This window comes from Pristiophorus japonicus, chromosome 1 (assembly GCF_044704955.1).
Source record: "Pristiophorus japonicus isolate sPriJap1 chromosome 1, sPriJap1.hap1, whole genome shotgun sequence".
Classification (NCBI taxonomy): Eukaryota; Metazoa; Chordata; class Chondrichthyes; family Pristiophoridae; genus Pristiophorus; species Pristiophorus japonicus.
The window spans coordinates 287,992,149-288,013,482 of NC_091977.1; positions in this window are offsets into that span (position 1 = coordinate 287,992,149).

The following is a 21,334-nucleotide window of genomic DNA, read 5'->3' on the forward strand; positions in this document are numbered from 1 at the left end:
GACAAGTTTTGCATGTTAAAATGGCAAAGGCAAGTGAGAAAACCACAAATCGTTCCCCTTTTGAAAGAAGTCCTTAAACAAGATGCAGCAATATGAGAAAATTCAAGATCTTAATTATAGGATAGAATGAAAAATAATAATTAAGTGCAATTTTTAATCGCACATTTCGGCATTACACATTTTCAGTATATCAGCCCAGTTGGGTCTGAATAGCTCCAAGAGAACCTTAAAGTATTCATATAAATGCAGACCACTCAAATCATGAATTTACTGATAATTTATTTAAGAGAAATAAAGTAATACTAAAATGCAAGGCTCACAAGAATTATTTAGTTCACGCTGACTGACAAAACATGAGTTTCTTTTTAACTTTCATTTGCATCTCCTGAATGTAGTATGTTAACAATGAGAAATTACCAAAAGAAATTCAAGGCATCACCATAATTCTTACCAGAAATTTCTGAATCTTCCATTCTGAAGATCTGAACCACACATGACAAGGTTTTACAAGATGACGATCTCCCTCGAATAGTACATTGGGATTAAAGATGATTACAATGTCAGCTGTGGCTCAGTGAGTAGCACACTTTCCTCTGAGTCAGAAAGTTGAGGGATCAAGTCTCACTCCACAGACTTGAGCATATGAATCTAGGCTGACACTCCAGTGCAGTGCTGAGGGATATGCTGTCTTTCAGATGAAACGTTAAACCGAGGCCCATCTGCTCTCTCAGATCCCATGGCACTATTTCGAAGAAGAGCGTGGGAGTTACCCCGGTGTCCTGGTCAATATTTATCTGTCAATCAACATAACAAAAACAGTGTATCTGGTCATTATCACATTGCTGTTTGTGGGAGCTTGCTGTGCACAAATTGGCTGCCGCGTTTCCCACATTATAACAGTGATTACACTCCAAAAAGTACTTCTTTGGCTGCAGAAATGCTTTGAGACATCTGGTGGTCGTGAAAGGCGCTATATAAATCCAAATCTTTCTTTTCTTACTTAAAACAAATATTCTTGGGATGTGGGCATCACGTGTAAGGCCGGCATTTATTGCTCATTCTTAGTTGCCGTTGTGATGGTGGTGGGGCTGCAGCTGAAGATCTCTTTCAATGTTGAGCGGGTGATTCCTGTAGGTTTGACCAACTCTAAAATATATCTACCCTTTGCAAGCATTGTGTAGCCTCAGAAGAAGTTACTGAAAATGAACACAATATTCCAAAAGAAATAAGGTCGATCAAAACTGATTGCGGGGATAAACTATGGTGAAAAGACCATGGGGCTGGATTTTCAGCTTTTTGCGATTTCGCCCGTTTCCGGGCACAAATCACGGCAAAATCAAAATTTTAGCGCTGGGTTGGCGTTAGCACTAGAGCGCACAACGTTCGTCAAATGAAAGTTCACGACGGCGTTAGGGCAAATTCCGACGTTGCACTACAGAATTTGTGCGCCGGAGCCGAAAGTTCTGATCGGGAAAAAAATCGGCCGTTCTGCATGTTATGTATGTAAACATGTAATTACCATGTCTAACCACCAGAGGGCTTATCCCCTGGAGTCCCAAGGGATCCCACAATCCCTTGGGAGAACCTGTATATAAGGAGGCCTCACAGGCTGGAGGGGCACTCTGAGACCTGTAATAAAGGACTACGGTCACACTTACTTTGAGCTTGCAGTATCTAGTCTGACTCTTTATCCAAGACATAACACTGCGCATGCGCAAATTTTTTTTTTCCGTGCTTCTGGTCTGCTGTTCGATCACAAACGCTAATGCAGAGCACAGCCGCCGCGTTCTTGCGCTGTATACCTTGGGCTGAATCAGCCATTTTATAATTTGATTTTCATGATGGAGAAGGAGGACAACAGGCAGCATGTCAGAAGATTCACACAGGAGGCTAATGACGCTCTTGTGGGGGCTTTGGAGAGGAGATGACAGGAACTCCACAGGAGGCGTGGATCTATACCCTTGCCAGCGATTTTTGAGAGGATCTGGAGGGAGATTGCTGAAGAGGTCACTGCCTCAGATACAGTAATAAGGACTGCAACGCAGTGCCGATAAAGTTCAACAAACTTTCGAAGGTCGTTAGAGTGAGTACAATTTTTATTCATAACCCCTTTATTACGTAAATTATAAAGCTGACACACTATTTGTTCTCACGCTGTTGCTGTCTCTCAGCATTCTGTGGGTTGCCTCCTAAAATGTATGACACATAGGTAGGCTTAGTGTGGCACCCGATTTGCCATGAATGATCTTTACACATTATTAAGATTGCTTTCTGAGATCCCATAAGATGTTTCCATGCTTCGATTCCTCCTGATGATCCATGTGCAACTTCCAAGGCCATTAAACAGAGGACTGTATTATATTCAGGTATAAGTGCTTTGGTGGCTATCTGTGTGTGCCACAAGAGCAGATGGACCCTCTGGTCACCATTCCCATTGTCATCTTTGAAGGCAAGAAAGTCCCACAACCAGCACGAACAGGTGCAGTAAGGCGGAGGTCCGCCTCGGACCCTGCCACTTACAGACCTGGAGGAGCGAGTGGCAGGCCTCATCAGTGCCTCAGGGAGGTCAACTGCCACTGGGGGTGCTGACCCCTGCTTGTATACTGAGGGTAAGTCCTGCACACTCCCTGGACTGGTTTGGGGCAATGTGATGCAGTGTCTGTGGATTAGGGTTGGGGCATGGCATGCAGTGTCTGTGGACTAGGATTTGGGCAATGTGATGCAGTGTCTGTGGACTAGGATTGGGGCAATGTGATGCAGTGTCTGTGGATTAGGGTGGAGGCAATGTCATGCAGTGTCTGTGGACTAAGGTTGGGGCAATGTGATGCAGTGTCTGTGGACTAGATATAATGGAGGTCCTTCAACTGAGCCTGTGCTATGTGACTTTCCTCATGTCACCCTGCCCCCTCCCTTGCTGCTAACCACTCGTCTGCTGCTTTCTACTTCTAGATGACCAGTTGCAGACGCCGCATGCCTGGGATCAACCCTCCATGTCAGGCCATCATGTGGAGGAGGAGGAATTCAAGGAAGAGGAGTTGACGGAGTAGTTGACTCCAGTGGGGGTTGTAGATGCACTGGCAAACGCCTCGTTTGAGGATGAAGCTACATTCCCGGGCTTTGAGATCTCTGAGGTTCCTGGGACTAGCGGCGTGCTGCAAAGCAGTTCTGGGGTCGAATCCCGTATGCCATCTCTCCGGAGGATGAGTCGGTAAAGTTGGTCTGCTGACAGACAGGCCGATGTGGAACTGGACATGGTGGGATTGTCCAGGGAGAGCGTCAGCTCCTTGATGTCCTGGGTAGGATTCCCGTGATCATCGACAGTCGGAAAGCGACCATAACGGAGGTAGGGTCGCAGATTGTCGGTGCGAGCCGGGAAACCTGCGAGGCCATCACTGCCCACACTCAGCTGGTGGCCTCCACCAGTCACACTGGAGTCCTGGAGAGTGTGGCGAGCAGCCTTTCCGAGTTCCCCAGTGTGACACCCAGACACACCCCCACACCACCTGTGACTGGCGACGCCGATGAAGAGGTTCACCAGTCAGAAGCTGGGCCTTCCACGTCACGAGCTGGTCCAGTGTCTCCCCAGGAGGCGTCTCCAATGTCTCTCCCCCCAACACAGCAGTGCTCTGACAACATTGCTGCACGCCATCGTGGTGCCACTTTGGGTACGAGGAGCAGCCAAGGGAGAGGGGTAAGGGTAAGGCGGGGGGGGGAAGCCGGTGGTAAAAGACCGTGGGCCAGGGTTGTTGGTTATAATGTTGTTGTTGTTGGTGTTATTGTTGCAGTATAATCACAGTTTAATCACAATTTATGTTATTTTATAAAAGTTTCAATATTTTCAAATTATGTTTACAAAGTTATAACATTTTACAATGTTTGATAAATTCTTTTGTTCACCTTAACAATTCCTGTGTAGTGTCTCATATGTCCCTGCTAATGCCTGAAAGGAGCCGGAGACATAGAAGGCAAGTGCCACAGTCACCTTCACCTCGACGGGCAGTGCAGTCCTGATGCTACTGGTAGGCTGTAGATCTGCCTGTACGAGCTGACATATCTCTATCAGCACTGCTTTTTGGAAGCGCAGCCTTCTAACGCACTGTGCCTCAGAGAGCTGCAGGTATGAGCGATGTTCCCAGTAAATTTGTGGGTGGTAAGGCCTCCTCCCCATATGTCTGCAACCTCTTCGATGACATTCAAAATGATCATCAATAAGCCTTCTTCCAGCTCGATCCCATATAAATATAACAGCCAGGAATGTTGGCTGTAATAGTATAGCCCCCATCTTTTAAAATGTCCTTAAATGTCCTTTAAAACAAACTATAAATTCCCATAAAAGTTCACTATTAAAGACGTAGCCTTCTTCTCCCAATCCTTTTATGGTCCGTTTTCAAGATGGCGACGTTAGCGCCAGGTGCACCTTGGGTCCAACCTAGGTGCATCTGCTTTTTGCTGGCGGGTTCCCGGGCGAACGCTAAATTGGGCGATATCAGTGAAAGTTCCGCCCAGGGTGCTAGCGCAGCGTTCCACGACGATTTACTTCATCCAAACGATGAAAACATCGGCCGAGCGGTTAAGTTTTAGCGCCGCTGAAAAACTACTGCCAAGGGTTCTGCCCACGCGCAAAATGTTGTGCGCCTCGTTTCGCGCCCCAAAAATCATTTTTGCGGCCTGCCCAGGCGCTAAATGGGATGCAAATTAGCCGAAAATTCAGTCCCATAGATTAATTTACTTCATCATCAAGAACAGATGGGTTGCAAAAATACGAAGCTACTCCAGTTATGATGATCTGAGGTAAAAATAACTTGTTGAGGGCACAAACCACCAATATAAACCAAACATCTGTTGTATAACATGTATTAGCATCGCTAAATAAAAACCTCTAATTAAAAAAACACACTTTATGCTACTGAACTCCTGCTGATATAAACCTTACACTGCCACAGGTGTTGCCATGTGATTAAAGCTTCTGGTTCAATGGCAGAATCTACAATACACCGGGGAAGACTGGATTAACCTCACTGTTGCTGGTTCAGTACACTGAAACACAATGCAAACTTCACTATATTAGCAAAACAAAACAAACACAGAAGTACATGAACAGTGTGCTTTGTGTACAATAGAGTAAGTGTGGCAGAGATTTTTTGCTCCATGCTAGGTGCGGGAGACATTGGGCTGAATATTGTGGCCTCGCTGGGTGTGTACGATGTGCGCACGGATCCGAAGAGGCCTCGCAAATTCCGGTTCTTGGCGCGCGATGCAATCTGTCAAAATTCCAACGCATCCCCAGGAGAAGGACATCTGCTATTTGCCCAAATCTTGCCCAGCGAATGTCCTTCAAACTCTTACACCTGGTAAAAGCAGATGTATAGCCTACTTTTACCAAATATAAGAGTTTTACAGCATTGAAAAATGTAAAATTAATACTTGAGTTTTAAACATAGAAACATAGACATAGAAACATAGAAAATAGGTGCAGGAGTAGGCCATTCGGCCCTTCTAGCCTGCACCGCCATTCAATGAGTTCATGGCTGAACATTCAACTTCAGTACCCCATTCCTGCTTTCTCGCCATACCCCTTGAAAGCCCTAGCAGTAAGGACCTCATCTAACTCCTTTTTGAATATATTTAGTGAATTGGCCTCAACAACTTTCTGTGGTAGAGAATTCGACAGGTTCACCACTCTCTGGGTGAAGAAGTTCCTCCGCATCTCGGTCCTAAATGGCTTACCCCTTATCCTTAGACTATGACCCCTGGTTCTGGACTTCCCCAACATTGGGAACATTCTTCCTGCATCTAACCTGTCTAACCCCGTCAGAATTTTATATGTTTCTATGAGGTCCCCTCTCATTCTTCTGAACTCCAGTGAATACAAGCCCAGTTGATCCAGTCTTTCTTGATAGGTCAGTCCCGCCATCCCGGGAATCAGTCTGGTGAACATTCGCTGCACTCCCTCAATAGCAAGAATGTCCTTCCTCAGGTTAGGAGACCAAAACTGTACACAATACTCCAGGTGTGGCCTCACCAATGCCCTGTACAACTGTAGCAACACCTCCCTGCCCCTGTACTCAAATCCCCTTGCTATGAAGGCCAACATGCCATTTGCTTTCTTAACCGCCTGCTGCACCTGCATGCCAACCTTCAATGACTGATGTACCATGACACCCAGGTCTATGAAGGTAAGTTGATCTTTAACACAATGATTTACAAAAAATTATTAAAAAAATTTTTTTTTTCTCTAAAACATTTAATTTAATGCAATTTCTATTCATTTAAAAAAAGTGATGTTTTTCTTTAATTTATGTTTGTGTTTTATTTGATTTTAGGGGTGTTCTCATTGAAAGCATGGGGGCTCAGAGCTCGGAGCTCAGAGCTCCCATGACTATCAATGAGAATACACATACGCTCCTGGAAGACATGTTCCCGTACACTGAACATCGTAAATCGAGGCCTCAGAGCGCAAATCTTGTTCCTCCGGGACCACCAGGTATTTTCATTAAAAAAATTTTGGTCGGTGGCAACCGCCCACAGGAAGCTTCCGGCCCCAATTTTCCCCCCATAGTGAACAAAGCAAGGTGCAATCCATTCGTTTGGAAGGATTTTCCAATTTCCCTGGAAATAGGGGAGCCGAAATTCAGCTTATTGAAAAGGACGCCGGAAGGCGGTGGCCAATCAGTGGAGTCGAGTGGCCATCGATTTGCGGTTGAATGGGCGCCGCAGGCGAAATTCACCTCGGGGGTTCACTTCCGCCCCGCTGCCCCCACTTCTGCCAAAGTCTTGTGGATGCGGCCTTAAAGTCCTCTTCAGAAAGCGCACCGTTGTCTCTCTGCCCCAAAAGCAATATTCAGTATTAAAAATCGGCCTGCTGCCTGATGCTGCCCCCGACAGCTTTTTGTGCCGGCCAGCTCAAGACTGCCAGCGGAGGTGAAAGGAGTGTTGAGTGAATCACCATCTTTTTAATCAAAACTTTTTCGGCCTTGTCAAAACTTTTTCAGACTTGTAAAAACTTTATAGCACTTGTGAAAAATTTCTTACTCACCCTTTTCAGATCGGCATTGAATACTAGTGGCCTGGGGGCCTCAATCTGTACTCCACAGAGGATTTGTAATGAAGTTTGAGCATGCAGACCCAATGGGCTCAATGCTAGCAGAGGAACGCTTTGTGCACATTTTGCGCGGCAGGAAGGCACACAGGAGAAGGTAGTGTCATCTGCAACTGATCCAGAGGCAGCGGGCAAGGATATGTCCAGCATAGAGAAAGGCTTGGAAGTGGTGACAGACCTCAAGGCAGAGCGGTTGGCCAGGAAGGAGCTGGAGTGAGGAGAAGGGTCAGGTATGCTGACCCCCGACACCAGATGGTGAGCGCTGAGGAAGATACTTACCAGCAGCAGCTTGCAGAGGCTGAAGGAGAAGGCAATCAGCCAGCTGCCATAGGAGGAGCCCAGCATAGAGTTGTGGGGGAAGAAGTACCTGCTGTCCAAGTGTCTACAGGCACCAGTTTTCCTTCATGAAGTTGCAAAGGGATAGAGACAGGCTAAGTGAGTGGGCAAAAATTTGGCAGATGGAGTATAATGTGAGAACATGTGAGGTTATCCACTTTGGCAGAAACAATAGAAAAACAAATTATAATTTAAATGGAGAAAAATTGCTAAGTGCTGCAATACAGAGAGACCTGGGGGTCCTTGTGCATGAAACACAAAAAGTTAGTATGCAGGTACAGCAAGTGATCAGGAAGGCAAATGGAATGTTGGCCTTTGTTGCAAGGGGGATAGAGTATAAAAGCAGAGAAGTCCTACTGCATCTATACAGGGTATTGGTGAGGTCACGCCTAGAGTACTGCATCCAGTTTTGGTCTCCGTATTTAAGGAAGGATATACTTGCATTGGAGGCTGTTCAGAGAAGGTTCACTCGGTTGATCCCGGAGATGAGGGAGTTGACTTTTGAAGAGAGGTTGAGTAGGTTGGGCCTATACTCGTTGGAGTTTGGAAGAATGAGAGGTGATCTTATCGAAACACATAAGATAATGAGGGGGCTCGACAAGGTGGATGCAGAGAGGATATTTCCGCTCATAGGGGAAACTAAAACTAGTCTCAGAATAAGGGGCCGCCCATTTAAAACTGAGATGAGGAGGAATTTCTTCTCTCAGAGGGTTGTAAAACTGTGGAATTCTCTGTCCCAGAGAGCTGTGAAGGCTGGGTCATTGAATATATTTAAGGCGGAGATAGACAGATTTTTGGGCGATAAGGGAATAAAGGGTTATGGGGAGCGGGCGGGGAAGTAGAACTGAGTCCATGATTAGATCAGCCATGATCTTATTAAATGGTGGAGCAGGCTCGAGGGGCCAGGTGGCTACTCCTGCTCCTATTTCTTATGTTCTTATGTTCTTATAAGGGATATCTACTGTGCACTTGGCTGCTCAATCCTCTTCACAACCCCAGGTCTGCTGCGCAACATGCCGACTTCTCTTCTTCAGCCACCAGATGAATAATTGAGCACTGCAGCAAGATCCTTAAGCAGAGGGTCCATTGCCTGGACCACTCTGGTGGAGTGTACAGTACTCGCCTGAGTGGGTCTCCCTAATCGTGGTTGTCTGCTGCATGCTTCACATCCTGGCAATCATGGGGGTCCAGCTGCTGGACGGCGATCTAGCAGTAGCACCTCAGGAGAAGGTGCAGCAGCAGGAGGAGGAGGCACAGGAGGGGGAGGAGGAGGCACAGGAGGGGGAGGGGTAGGTCCAGGATGCACGTTGCCAGCCACCCAAGGGATGTCGTCACCTTCCCAATCCTGCAAGGGAGCTGCAGACCCATCTCATTGCTGTTCATTTCCGATGAGTTCATGTCCACATCGCCCTTCACCTTTGCATTTCTATGGCCATCCCAATGAGTCCGTTCAGCCATCATTGCCCACAGCCAAATGATACACCTGACCAGATATAAGAACACAAAATAAAGATTTATCTCAGAATAAAGAAAGGTGCAAAAAACATACACATAATCATTTCTCACCATTGTGCATCTCCTTATAATGCCTCTTATGCAAACCTATTCTACTACTACGCTGCAGTGTCTCTCCTGTGGCTGCCTCATGGGTCTGGGAAGGCTGTTGTGTTTGCTGTATCGAAGCTACAGATGTCCTTCTGGGATGCCCTCGACCAGCTCTTGCTGTAGACTGGTCAGCACCCTCCTCGGAGGGTTCAGTCGGTCTTGGCTCGGGCGACTCCATGCTTGGAAGCAATGGAGGAGTGACATGTCTAGGGCCAGGAATGGTGTGATCATAAGAGACCACATCATCATCATCCTGGTCCGAGGAGCCTGCGCCACTCCCCGGGGGCAGCACATTACCACTGGCACCAACCTGAGGGAGCTCCGGTCGGTGGTGTGGCGCCACACAGGAAGGTCCCCCGTGGCCCATGGTGGACCCAGCTGCGGTGTTGCGTGGTATGCAACTGAGATTGCATGAGAGCTGCAACAGTTTCAAAGCTCCCAGACATGACAACAGTAAGACGCTTCGTGGCCTGCTGCCCAGGGTGCTTAAGAGCATTTTGAATCTCCAGGGCCGAGGCCAACCTCTCGAAAGCAGCACTGATGCGCTTATTCCCTTGTGCATGTGCTGTAATGGCAGCTGCCACATCACCAACGAGTTGTGGCATCATAGCTGGATCCGCACGGTCTCTCTAGGAGTCCACCATCGCCTGCACACTGGCATTGATGGGCTCCATGGTGCGCGCAGAGCTGTTGACAATGCAGACTCCTCCATGCTCCTGATCAATTCCGACAGCCTCTCCGGCACCCTTGCCACTGCCCTCAACATCTGGGAATGCATGGCCTCCAACCTTCTTTCATAAGTGGCAACATCGATGGGCTCGTCTGAGTCCTCTTCAGCATAAATCCTCTGTGGACTCGCCCTCTGGAGAGATGGCACCCGAGGTTCCCTTTGCCCGTCACCATGCTGCAGCCTGCTAGGGCCTGGTGTAACACCCAGTGCAGACCCCTCTGCTATGTCTAATAAATCAGACTGCATACTCCCAGTATTTGTGCTGGCGCGTGTGACTGTAGGAAGCAGTGACGCGGTGCTGCCAGCAGTGTCCCCCTCTTCCTCCGCCTCATCTGAAATGGCGCCAGCAGAGGGAGTGGGCTTCAGGGTGTCATCCAGGCTCACGTCCCCAATTTCCTCCAGGGTGTCAGGATGGCCATGGCACTCATTGCCCTCTTGACTGTCCTCCAGGCTTTGCCTCACATTGTCCAGATCAGTCTCTCCCTGGCCTCAGCTGCCACTGCCCTCAAGGCTGTCCTCCAGGCTTGGCCTCACATTGTCCACATCAGCATCTCCCTTGCCTCGGCTGCCACTGCCCTCAAGGCTGTCATCCTGCCTTTCCCTCCCACTCGCACCAGCACTAGGACCCTTGCCTTGGCTCTCTCTCAGCTTCTCATCTGCAAGCATAAATGACACAAGGCCTGCCATGAGGATGAGGTATGAAATTGACACATGGAGGCTGCAACTTGCACACTTTCAGAAGGCAACGCACAGTAAGCCCTGGCACTTTCGGAGAGATGTAGCATTAAAGGAAGGCCTTCATTTACACAAGCTACCCACAGTGGGATCGGCAGTACTGGAGGCCATAGGGAAGGCAGCATGTCTACCCACTAGCGCCTCGACCCTCTCTTCCAATGGTGTGAGAACCTAAATATCTGCCTCGCCATCACCAGAATTCCTTTGCTCCATGCGGTTCTGAGCAACCTCAGCCTGCAAAACAAAGAATGGTTGCTGAGTAGCAGTTTCATGAAGCATCAGAAATGAGTGCACAAGAGTGTGCCCCTGACATGCAGCTGTAACTGTGACATGAAAGGGAGCCGCCATTGCGAGAACACACACCTATATATAAATGCCTCAATAATGAAATGCTGCTTCAGTGACTATATAGTGAAGGTGGTAAATAAGGGAAGGATGAAGGAGAGGCTCACAGATGGAAGGTCAGCGGTTCATGGAACAAGTACTCACTTTCATCAGACGAATGATGTCGTTCATCCTTTTCCGGCATTGGGTGGGGCTGCGATCATGAATGGAGGTCCATGACACCTACACAGCTATCTCTCTCCAGGCATTAGTAAAAACTTCCCGAGTGGATCTGCCTGCTTCGGGGTACAGGACTCACCTCCTTCCCTCCACAGCTTCCATGAGTGTCCTCAGTTCGGCATCAGAAAATCAGGTTGCCCTCCTTCCTACTGGTTCAGCAGCCATGGCCTTAACTGAAAGGCCTGCTCTGCGCAGGGCCTAGCTGCAAATTCTAGCCTTTAAGAAGGCCAGAGACAAGCCGTCTCATTAGCAGCAAATCACCAGTAGGTGAATTTTGCGGTTCAAATGCCGCTCCCCGCTCTCGCTGCAAACTGCCAATTCCCGCCAGACAATACCACTGGCCGGCAGTATTTTTTACAAAAAAAGCTGAATTTCAATCGAATGACTGCCGCAACCATTGCGGCGGTAATGGCGGTCAAAAAATGATGCCCCATTTTGGGTGAACCTGAATTTCTACCCCAGTGAGAGTAGCAAGGGCTAGAAATTCATTGGTGCCTGCCTGTTTTACAGGCATAAAACGCCCCGATATCTGCCGGCATAAAAAAGGCAGTGGATATGTGCGTGACGGGTTGGGGGTCGCTTTCAGCATATTTCACTTTTTAACTCTACCCCGACCCACTCCAGCCCATCGTGGGATGGCGGGAGGCGGGGGTGGGGGGGCGGGGGGCGGGATGAGTTTTATATTGAGGCTGAAGTGTCCAGAGAATATATGCCCAGAGTGGTTATAGTTTGCAATTCGATCTTGAGATTCAGGAGATGTTCACTAACGGTGAAACTTTTGATTCAGTTGAAGATTTGTAATTCATTCCCACATCTGGATATCTTGATGCAAATATTAAAATATAAATGTGCATTCAAAAGAAGATTGTGGTTTATTTCTCAAGGTTTTCCATTTTTTTCCCATTACCATGGTTCAGATAATATACTGTAAACAAAACTGATGGGTTAAATTCATAATTTACAAATCAATTAACATACTTCCAATACAAAACACTTTATCCAGCATGGTAAAAATCAATCTTTATTCAAAAACCAATCTAATAAAATATTTAAAGGGGTGGTAACAGAAGGTTGAAACCAGTGTCATTTTAATCATTTAACAAAGATCTGAAGCATGATCCTGTGCATGATCCGTTGCCTTGACATCTACATTGAAGGATATAAATAAAAGTAATAAATCCATGTCTGCATGGTTCTATGAGTTTATGAAAGATGTGTCAAATCCAATGAATTTATTGGAATAGCTTTGAGGATGTAACAGAGTTAATAGATGACAGTAATGAGGTTAATTTAATGTATCTTGATTTTCAGTAGGCCCTTATAAGCTCCCTTGCGAGAGGTCTGTAGATATAATAAGAGCTCATGGGTTCAAGGATCAGACTCAGCATTAGATAATAAATTGGCTGGAAATGAAAAAGTAATTATCCATTAAAATAGTCAAAATGAATCGCAGTTCCCACAGTGATGGATAACAACATGAAAACAAAACTTTATGGAGAAAAGTTAGGCCAATCAAGCATCGTCCTTTCTCGCACATCAACCCTACATTCCAACTTTGCACCATATCCTTTAATCTCTTCTCTCTAAAATTGCATTCGCTGGTAACTCATGCTATCTTACTTGCCTTCATACTCCAAATTTCTTCATTTTTAATGTGTGTCGCCGAGTATTTGAATCCTTCACAACAGTGAATAATTTGCCTTGGTCAGTTTTGTCAATCTGAATCAAAGTCTTGAGCACTTCAATTAACAGCCCCTCACCCCCTCCAATGGCCCAGCTGACTCATTCAGCCATACAGACCAGGCTGGTCTCAAGTTTTACCCCGTTTTGGCAGCCCGATGATGGTTGAGGTGAGACAATTGACCACTGTATCCCTGGGTTAGATAGGGGAAACTCAGTCAGAGATCCCACTCTTGATTGTTATGCAATGACCCCCTGCTGGAAGTTCTCAAGTGTGGCCTTGGATGGGGACAGGATATCCTTAGCTCTTCCCTCTGGGTGAACTGTTCATTGACACTCAGGCTGGAATCTTCCCAGCCCCGCGAGTGCAGGTTTGGAGGCTGACAAAATGACCCTGATTGACAGCGGGTCGAGATCCCGCTCTGAATCCGCCTCTGTGTGCGTTTCTGACCTGACGAGTTTGCATGCAGATCACAGACCCAACAGCAAGCAGCGGGCCAGTGAAATAAGGTCGTTAAGTGGTAGTTGAATCCTCCTTAACAGGATTAAAAGCAGGCATTCACAATTTTACCAAATTTTTGACGGGTTTGCCATTCCTCAGGGAACATGCCAGGTAAGTGTGTCAGGTTCTCAGTGTCTCTCTATTGCTTTGACAAATTGACAGTTGCAAAAGTGGTACAAAAGCTACTGTTTCACAGCTGTTCACTTTCCAATGTCAGAGCTGAAGCCTTGAAGATTTGGAAGAAATTTTTGAGCAGTATGCAGTTTAAAAATGTTTGCAGTGAACTATCTATGCCCTGTCACCTCCTTGGGCAACTCTCACGCCATTGATGGATCATTTCTGTCATTTCAACCTCACCTGCCAACTACTCCAGCAGCATCGGTGCCCTTGAAGAAGTCTCATCTTAGTCCTCAGAATTCAACCACGATCACCAACAACAACAGCAACCTTCTCCATAATCACCTGATGCTGCAGAGGACATAGGGCAGTAGCACATGGCCATGTTGCTGTCTGAGACCCCAGGGATGGCCTCACATTTACTTTACTTGACGCTGTGCATCTTGGATGCCACATGATGTGTCAGTTTCGCACCACCCTATACCAGCTCCATAAAGCATCCCTGCAATGCCCAAGCCATTCCATTGACACTCATCACGTTATGTCTGTCCATTCACTACCACTCACTAAGCCACTTCCATAGGTGCACATAATTCTGTCCAAGAACACAAAGTGTTCAAAATAAAGATTTCAATGTTTGACAACACATTAGCAGAAACTCTACATGAACATTGGCTAAAATCCAAGTGTTGTTCATTGGTATGATTGGACAGGATGAGGGTGAGTGTGAGGCGTGGCTAGTGAGATGGGGATGTGATAATGTAGATAGAGAGAGAGGGACGGGTGGAGGTGCAAAGTAAGTTGGTGTGAGTAAGGATGTGCAGGAGTAGGGTAGGGAAGGCAGAGTGATGAAGATGTGATGAGTGGCACAGCAGGATGAAGTAAAGTGTGGCTTTGCAGTAACATTTTGTGATCTACTGAGATCATTGAAAGATTTGTGCAACTGCAGCCAGGTCCTCCTGACGACATCCCTGCTTGTGTCCTCCTGTGCAATGTGCAACCAGTCTACGTTGGCGTCCTGTGGAAGTATCTTCTGCTCATTGGAATGGAAAAGAATCTCCCTGCATGTTGAGACTCTCTCCATAAGCATCTGGCTGGAGACATGAGAGAGCCTGGGTGCAGCCGTGCTGCTCTGTGCAGTGCTTGCCAGTTGCTGTAGCACCTCAATGCTGGAGAACTCTGACAGAAGAACTGTCAAAAATAAGTTGTCCGTGGTCCCTTTCAGAAAACTGGCTGATGACATGTCATCAAATGATGTCATCAGAACGGCTTCCTGTTAGTTAGCCGGGAACCCCGCAGGGTGGGCTTAACAAGCCCAATCATCGGAAGATTTCTGTCATAAGGTTGGCTGCAGCTGGGAGCACATTCCCCACCCACCACCGATGCCGCTCGCACCCAAATCACCCCCATTGGCGAAATTGTAGCCTGAGTGCCAAGATCCATGCATGAATAGTGGCCATTTAGGATCGATAGCAGAACTAAACCAGGGGCACTGAGAGACTCGAAGAGGGGAGGGGAAGTAATTAGAGGAAAGCAACTTTAATTGGGACATTTCAATGTCACCTCTTTTCCAAAAAAAACAAGACCAACTTTCAGAAATAATTAGAGAGAAGCTAAGATGAAGGTCAAAGGGCCATTGAGGTTGTAAAGGGAAACAGAGAGGACGTGGCCAATGAGGAAGTGATATTTAGATGACAACAAACTTGGGTCTTAAAAGTCTGAAAACTATAAGAAGACAGAAAATATATTTTAGATCTTGATAAAGCTCTGATAAATGGTTATTTAGCAAATTAAATTCAAACTAATAATCGGGATTTAAATTTACATGATATTTAATATCCAATTACTGGAAAAAAAACTGCAAGGTACATTCATTTTGATGAAACAAGATAAGCACACTCTTTAATGACTTAAATATTAAAGATTCTTAAAATGTATGGTTAACGAAAGGGTTTCTTCAAAGGTCCCACGGAATTATATTGAATCTACTGCACAGAAAAATAATATTCGGCCCTACTGGTCGCTGCCGGTGTTTATACTCCACACAAGCCTCCTCCCACTCTAATTACCTCTTCCCACCCTATCTTCATATTGTTCTATTCGCTTCTCCCTTATGTATCCATCAAGCCTCCATTTAAATGTATCAATGCTATCTGCTTCAACCCTTCCATGTGGCAGCGAGTTCCACATTTTCACCACTCTCTGAGTAAAGAAATTTCTCCCAAACTCTTTATTTGATCTGTTAGTGGCTATCTTATAATTATGCGCCCTTGTTCTGGACTCACCCATAAGTGGAAACAATTTCACTACATCCACCCTATCGAACCCTTTCATAATTTTAAAGGCTTCTATCAGCTCTTCTCTTAGTCTTCTCTATTCCATAGAAAAGAGCCCCAAGCTGCTCAGTTTCTTCTGATAGTTACATCCTCTTAATTGTGCTAAAATCCTTGTAAGTCTTTTCTGCACTTTCTCCAATGCTTCAACATTTTTTTAAATTTAGTATGGAGACCAGAACTGTGCACAGTACTCTAAGTCCAACCAACGTTCTATATAGATTTAACATGACCTCTCTGCTTTTATATTCTATTCCACTAGAAATGAATCCCAATAGTTTGTCTGCACACTTTATGGCCTTATTAACTTGTGTTGCTAGTTTTACTTCCACCATAACTTTGGCAAAAGATCAGCAGAGATTCCATTGAAATGGTGCAAACTTTGTGACAGTGGTAGATTGGGAATCCCTCAGGAATTTCATATATAATTTTTGATACTTCCAACAACATAAGCCTGGAAATTACTATGAGCCATGTTAAAATAAATGGATTAATGCTTGTGACAAAATAAAGGGAAGAATTTGATATGAGCATGTTATATGTTCGTATAAGATTGGCCCAGATTTTGTGTTGGTAATGCCGGTGAAACTGTCAGCATTCGCTGTCAGTCCCCCCCTGTGAAACTGACAGCAGCTTCAGTATTTAGCACATGCACAGATCAATGTCGAAATCCTGAAGTTGCGGTCAGTCATTCACTGCTCCTCCACAGATTGTGCTGGGGACCTCCTCAGAGCTGGCAATCAATTGGAATCACATATAAGGATGAAAACTTTCCCTATTGCACTGGAATATTACTGTTAAATCCCTACACTGAAAAAGTTAAGCCTTGTTGAAAGAGGTGGACTGGGCTTTTTATGGCGTATTAACTGATGAACAACCATTCTGGTCCTGAAAAGTGAATTTTATATTCGTGGAATGTGAACATTTTCCATTAATATGATTAAGAGTTGCATTGTTTTTCAAATATAAATTTGTAAAAGTTTGTTAATGATATTTCAGCTTGTACCTTAATCCTATGTGCAAGTCCTAATCTTTATTTTGTTCTCAGAGAGTGGTGAAACTTATAAAAAGTAAATTAGAATCTGTGCATTTTACTTCCTGGTTTGCTGTCTGTGAAAATCCTTCAATGTGATTGGCTGCTTATTCAGCTTGGTGACATCACTGTTGCTGGACACTGGAGATTCACTTGATTTGGCACCAGATTCAAACTAATTTCAGGAGTGCTGAAATGCACACTACAGAGATCGCATAAAGTTCATTTTGTCAAGTTGCCGGGCCACACAAGTTGTGCACAAGCGCAAAAAATTCAGTAGCTAGACTGCTATATGTGATGAAGAGTACATTCACTCCTGATTTTATAGGGCACTATAGGGTGTGGATGATGGTAACCATCTGGGCTCTAAATAAGTGGTCGCAGCTATCTCTGTTTAATCAAATAAGCAAGGAGATTAAATAATCCAAATAATTCGGCCTTTGGGTGGACTGCCAGGATGGAAATACAAAAGTACCATTGATCGGTGGCAAATTTTGTGTAAGTGTATTTTATTTGGTGAATCTAAAAATAAAAGTGTACAGGAGCACTGAACTGCCTTCGAACGACTGGATTGAATCGGTTTTGAGAGCACCGAGTGTTATACAAGTGCTGGCCATCCTAAGACAAGGGATGCTTGATCACATGTGGCATGTTTTGTAGAAAATTTCCAGTGACAGTTATTTTTATTGCCAATGGAACAAGATGATATAACAACATAAGAGCATAAGAAATAGGAGCAGGAATAGACCATTCGGCCCCTCGAGGCAGCTCTGTCATTCAATAAGATCATGACTGATCTTCTACCTCAACTCCACTTTCCTGCGCTATCTCCACATCCCTTGATTCCCTTAATATCCAAAAATCTATCGATCTCTGTCTTAAATATACTCAACGACTGAGCCTCCATGCCCCTTGTGGTAGAGAATTCCAAAGATTCACCTCTCTCTGAGTGAAGAAATGTCTCCTCATCTCAGTCCTAAATTGCCGACCTCTTATTCTGAGCCTGTGACCCCTGGTTCGAGACTCCCCAGCCAGGGAAGACATATTCCTCCTATAAATTGCTGTCAAATAAAAAAGATAGTCCCACAAGTCTAGGAAACAGCTCAAAGACTCATTAAACAAATTTTACAGCACAGAAAGAGGCCATTCAGCCCATCATACCAGTTCTAACTCTATGAAATAGCTGTTCAATTAGTCCCACTCCCGATCTCTTTTCCCATAACCATGCAAATGTTTCCTTTTCAAGTTTATAGCCAAGTACCTTTTGAAAGTTGCTATTGAATCTGCTTCCACCACCCTTTTAGACAGTGCTCTCCAGATCATAACATGCTATGTAACAAAGAAATTCCCCAACTTTTCTTTTGCCAATGATCTTAAATCTATGTCCTCTGGTTACCGACCCACCCACCAATAGAAACAATTTCTTCTTATTTACTCTCTCAAAACCGTTCATATTTTGAAGACCTCTAATAAATCTCCCCTTAACTTTTTGTGTTCTAAGAGCAATCCCATATTCTCTATCTCTATTCTGTATCCATCTGATTCTATTTCCATAAGTACTTAAAAAAAAATTATTGGTTTATTTCAGAGCAGATTGTAAAGTTTTTCATTAAAAAAAATCAATCTGGTCACTTTTCAGCAATCTCATTGGCCAACTATGATCACATGATTGTTCGGTTCATGATTTCTAGTATTCTCATTGGCTGCCAGTAAGCATGTGACCAACATAATTGTTCTGTGTTTGATTGATCGGGGCTGTGGACCATTGTCAGTAAACGGTGGACAGAAACGATGGACATTCAGTGAGCTAAAGCATATAAAGCAAAGGTATCTCACACAGCCATTGGGAATTGCTATGCTTTGCTCTGCTGCCAAGTCCTGGCTCTGGCAGTTCACTCCATGAATATGTCCAGACCATGCTAATGCAGAATATGATAGAAGTCCCATCAAAATGTAGCTGTCGTTGCCACACAAAAATTAAAAACGTGGATCTGAAACGTTAACTCTGTTTCTCTCTCTGTCTGACCTGCTGAGTATTTCCAACATTTCCCATTTTTATAACCAATAAAATGGGTGGATTTTAACTCCCAGTGGGATTCTGCTAGATTAAGGCACAAGGACGAATTTACTTCAGTCCTCGGGGGTCGACATTCCAACTCGTCATCACTGCACACCATCGGAATCGGATCCAGTTTGGACCAGGCAGTTAGTGCAGGAGTCCCCTGAGTACATCTCACTCTCCAATCAGTATTCAGTACAATACTGGTGAAGGCAATGGTTCCTCTGCGAGGTACAGCCAGAGCAATGTCCTTGGCACCACAGGTGGCTCAGCTACAGGGGGAGAAAAGAAAGATCAAAAAAGCAATAGTGATAGGAGATTCGATGGGGGAAACAGACCGGCATTTCTGTGGCCGCAGACATGTCTCCAGGATGGTATGTTGCCTCCCTGGTGCCAAAGTCAAGGATGTCACTGAGCGGCTGCAGAACATTCTGAGGAAGGAGGGTGAAAACCCAGAGGTCGTGGCCGATATCAGAATCAACGACATAGGTAGAAAGAGGGATGAAGTCCTGCTGGCAGGTTTTAGGGAGCTAGGACAGAAATGAAAAAAGCAGGACCTCAAAGGTAGTGATCTCCGCATGAGTCCCAGTGACACGAGCTAGTGAGTATAGAAATAGGAGAATAGAGCAGATGACTGTGAGGCTGGAGAGATGGTGCAGAAGGGAGGGCTTTAGATTCCTGGGACATTGGAACCGGTTCTGGGGGAGGGTTGCACCTCAACAGGGCCAGAACCAATATCCTCGTGGGGTGTTTGCTAGTACTGTTGGGGAGAGTTTAAACTAATTTGGCAGAGGGGTGGGCACCAGAATGTAGTATTAGAAAGGAGAAACAAGATTCACAAAGAATTGGGAGAGACAGATAGCACTAGAGTAAGAAATCGTACCGTATTAGGTCGGATCAGACTAAGATGGAATATAAGAAGGTTTAAGGTAGGTTTACAGTGTATGTGTGTGAATGCATAAAGTGTGGTAAATAAGGTTGATGAGCTGCAGGCACAAATAGACACATGGGAATATGATGTTGTGGCGATAACGAAGACAAGGCTCAAAAAAGGGCAGGATTGGGTACTAAATATTCCTGGATACAAGGTGTTCAGGAAAGATAGGGAAGGAAAGAAAGGAGGTGGATTGGACTATTGATTAAGGAGAATATTACAGTGCTGGAGAGAAAGGATGTCCTGGAGGGGTCAAGGACAGAATCTATTTGGTTAGAGTTGAAAACAATAGAGATGCCATTACACTACTAGATGTATTCTATAGGCCACCAACTAGTAGGAATGATATAGAGGAGCAAATTTGCAGCAAAATTACAGAGGTACAAGAACTATAGAGTAGTGATCAAGGGGGATTTGAACTATCCAAGTATAGATTGGGATAATAATATTGTAAAGAGCAGAAAGGGGGGAGAATTTCTGAAGTGTGTTCAGGAGAACTTTCTCGATCAGTATGTTTCTGGCTCAATGAGGGAGGAGGCTTTGCTGGATCTGGTTCTGGGGAATGAGATGGGTTAAATAGAGCAATTTTTAGGAAAGAAATGTTTAGGGAACAATGATCACAGTATCATAAGGTTTAGACTAGGTATGGTAAAGGACAGGGAGCAATCTAGAGTAAAAATACTTAATTGGAGGAAAGCCAATTTCAGTGGGTTGAGAATGGATCTGGCCCGGGTAAATTGGAATCAAATTGACAGGCAAAAGTTGAGTGGAACAATGGGCTGCCTTTAAAGACAAAATAGTTTGGGTACAGTCGAGGTACATTCCCACAAGGAGGAAATGGGCAACCAAAGCCAGAGCTCCCTAGATGATGAAAGAGACAGAGAGTAAGATGAAGTAGAAAATGGGGGCGTATGACAGATGTAGACCGTGCCTGCCTACCTGACTGACCGGCTTACACTGACCATGCATACACTGACCATAACCAGGAGGTAACCAGGAGAAGGTAACCAGGAGGGTCAATGAGGGTAGTGCATTTGATGTAGTCTACATGGATACCTGGGGATCCTTGTGCATGAAACACAAAAAGTTGGTATGCAGATACAGCAAGTAATCTGTTTTTGTTATGTTGACACTGCCATATCAAGTACAAGCAGTAAATGGGGGGATAGGGGAGGGGCACCAGTAAATGGGGGAGGATGTGGAGGGGCACCAGTAAATGGGAGATAGGGAGGGGCACCAGTAAATGGGGGATAGGGAGGGGCACCAGTAAATGGGGGATAGGTGAACCAGCCCACACTGAGATAAGTGTGCGCACTAGGTCCATGCAGCAGAGCAGGTTTCCAGTCATTCTGGTTCAACCCTTGCCATTGGATAAAGGCCTAGCTCTGTCAAGCCCATGTAGTGGCTGATGTGCAACGGTCACCACACGTTAAGTAAATCCACGCACAGGCATCTTCCACCACCTCAATTGGAGTTCAGGACTGGAACATCGGGTCCTTCATTGTAACATCTGTGAACTCATGTGGAAGCAATTCATCCTCGTTCGAGGGACCGCCTATGATGATGATGATGAAAAGTGAGAACCAAGCTGAATATAGAAGGTTCAG